This window comes from Mus musculus, chromosome 1 (assembly GCF_000001635.26).
Source record: "Mus musculus strain C57BL/6J chromosome 1, GRCm38.p6 C57BL/6J".
NCBI classification, from domain to species: Eukaryota; Metazoa; Chordata; class Mammalia; order Rodentia; family Muridae; genus Mus; species Mus musculus.
This window is the reverse complement of record NC_000067.6, coordinates 17,093,948-17,097,225: the sequence shown is the minus strand read 5'-3', so window position 1 is coordinate 17,097,225 and position 3,278 is coordinate 17,093,948. Positions and strand designations below refer to the sequence as shown.

At 39.9% G+C, this 3,278-nt stretch overlaps 1 protein-coding gene across 6 annotated transcripts in view; it reads left to right on the top strand.

Moving 5' to 3' along the window:
- The window catches only part of Jph1 (junctophilin 1), a 155,819-nt gene that overhangs the window by 697 nt on the left and 151,844 nt on the right, over positions 1-3,278 (top strand). The window lies entirely within an intron of this gene.

The window sequence follows — 3,278 nt, the reverse complement described above, 5'->3', positions numbered from 1 at the left end:
GTGAGCGGCATCTCGGGAGTCTCCGAGGGCTGACGCGGTGGGCTCTTCCCTGGCTTCGGGGACGTGGGGAGGACGCGAGACGCACGTGTCCGGAAACCCGCCAAAACATCTGGGGAGTCTACCCTCCCTCTCGCCCTCCTCCCCATTTCGAGGGAGACCACTTGGTCTCGCGGCTGGGTCGCAAGTGTCTGCGGCTCCCCGGGCGGGTAGGCTGTCCATACCCCGGGAGTTAGGCGTGCAGGTACCTGGCCGGGGCCCAGAGCCGCGCTGCCCCGGGAGGGCTGGGCAGGAGAGAGGACACTGTCACTTGAGCCTGTCACATTACATTCCTGATCCCTCCCTCTCCAGGCCGGGTTTGAAATCGCCACTCCGGAGGAGTTAGAGGGACGTCTTGAGCTGTGTGGCTGCCGGTCGGTGCTGACCGCCGCGCGGTTTGGTTTCACGTAGAGTCTCGTATTTCGCTTCTGGCCCTCCAGTTAGCCTAAAGATAGAAGCCAGAACCCCATAAGTAGGATGTTGGGGAATTGGACCTTATTGAGGGTGTATTTTCTAGAGTCCTAGTTACAGGCAGCAGAGCAACTGCCCAAAGCAAGCGGCATTCCTAATTTTCTCCCTAACTTTCACTTGGCTCCTTAAAGTACTTTTGAATCAGAAGAACTGTAATCTTTGCTGACCTGGAGATCTTGAGAAAATGCTTTAGGAAAAATGGACGGAGTTTCCATTAAATATTTAAAAAGGTTAAAGAGTATGCTATATCCTGGATATACATTAGGGGTGTGGCCTAAAAAGTAAGCCTGGTTGTGATTTAACAATGTTTGCCTTATAATTTCTGTATGTTATAGGAACGGGTTCATTTTTTTTTTTTTCCGCTAAGAAAGCATACATTAGTGAAACAGGGGTCAAAAGTTGATTAATTTTTTTAAAGACAAAGCTGGGAGAGATGAATAGGGCTATGTTTGGGCAAAGACTATTTTCTGATAATAAACATAGTCATATTTAATTGAAAAGGATTATAGGATGTCACCTTTTGAAATTAAGCTGCTTCAGAGTTGGAGGATATTAAAGGGATCCAATTAAAAGTTTCTCCAGCCCACTGAAATTCCGTTATGCTATTGCTTATATAAAAGCTTATACAATTTGTACACTTCACTTGCTCAGAACACTTGGGCTGTGTTTCAAATGCAAAACAGCAGAATGGTAGGATTTGCTTTTTTTTTTTTTAATACCATTTGGCCCTGCAGTATAAATAAGGATATGGTTCTCATGGATTGGGGGGGGGGGGTGGGAGGGGGGAGATCTTAGTACTTTTCTTTGGGCTGAGCCCTGAGTGCCTTGATAGTTTAACAGGGCCATTTACTCTTCAGAACCACAATATGCCTTGGTTGACAGCCTTACAAATATTGTTTCTGGATTTTATTGGAAGCCTTAGCTCTGATATAACAAAATACTGTGTTCAACCGTAAAAATTTAGTTGTTTTTTTTTTAATATGATCATTTTAAAGCCCTTATTTTAAAGATTATAAGATAGACTTATTTTATTGTAGTTTAATTACAATATAGACTTTCTTTAAAAGTTAAAACTCATTAAATGAAACTTGGTGACTTTAGGGTATTTGTTATGCTTAGTAATCAGAACATGAGAGCACAGAAAAGCCGATGTGTCTTTGTTGTTTGCACAAGGCCAAATATATCTCCAAGTAACTGAATAATCTGCCTTCTGTTTTAAACCAACTTTGAAAGTTTAAACAAAACAAACAAACAAACAAACAAGACCCTGGTATGCTATAATCAAGAAAAAATGTTAAACATGTAAGTCACTTTTGAATGCTTACTCTTTGCTGGTCAGTTTACTGGTTTTCCTTCTGTTAACACCTTTTATCAGAAAATCGATAATTTAAAAACAATGGCCTAAACAGATACAATTAATTCATTCAGAGGTTTTAGTCCAAGTAGGAATAGCAGCTTCTCTATTCCTGAGTTAGCTTAATTCTGCCTCCCTTCCTACATATTTTTAGTGACAGCAGGGAAGGAAGGAATAATTCCATGTGAGAACTCGCACTTTATTTCACTAGAGATTTCTTTGTAAAGTGTCACTGAAATAGAGTCCCTAAATATTAAGAACTAAATGCATCATATTCATGAAATTCAAGTCCAGGTGCCCAGATTCTTTTGTACAAATTCTGATAAACCTACTATAAAGCTATGGAAGATATCTAGGAAGACCCACTGGGCTATTTATGTATTTGAGACAGGGTTACTGTAGCCCATGCTAGCTTTAAGCTAAGTGTGACTCTGAACTATAAGCATTCTGCCTCCACCTTTCCAGGACCAGGTTTATGGGCCAGGACCATGTGGAGATGGAATCTAAGGCTTCATTAATGCCAAGAACACACTCTACCACTAGAGCTACATCCTCAGTCCTAGCCATTGTTTTCTAAACTAGATTTATAGTTGATTATAGAATTTGAAGCATATTCTTAAATTTGGCACACAGTAGTTCAAATTTGACTAAAATTCATTTTGGTCCAGAAGCTATTCTCAACAATATTGTGCAGTAAAAGAAAAAAAAAAAAAAAGAAAGAAAACAACAACAACAAAACACATTTGTTTGTGTGTTAAACTTGCCCTGTGTCTTAGGAACAGAGAATAGTAAGTCACTACTCCTTTTGGACAAAAGAACTTGGAGCCCACCTGCTTCCTAGAGAAATAGGTCTTGTTTTCTAGGTTCCTTGACTAAACCAAACCTCTTTAAAATTTCAGACCAACTGCTTAGACTTTGAACAAACAGGTTCCTAGTGGTGCTGAGCATGTCCTGGAGGGATTTTCTTCAGTACTGTGATAGTGTAACCACTCAGAAGGGAAGGGCACTGGTACCTTTGTTTCCTGCCCCCATTCTATTTGATAGTTCCAAGGATATTTAAACTTTCTAATCCTTGCTGTTCTTTATAAGCAGCCTGAGTGTTCAAGCAGGTTTTTGAGAAAGTAAAGCCAGGCTTGACTTTGGAGCTGTCCTTCAGAGGAAAAGTGGCCAATGACTTTCCATCGCTATTTATGATTTATTAAAATATCATGGTTGTGCTTTAAAAGCATAACTACTTAGGCCAAACAGCATCTTTTACAAATTATTTTAGCAAAATTATTCTGTGGAAAAGTTAAAATGGTAGAAATATGGAGTTTTAACAACACAAAATATTAAAGACAGTGGTTCATTTTATTCTGTGTATAAGGTTATATAACTTTTATCCTACTATTTAGGGTTCATCTAGGAAAAGTCAAAG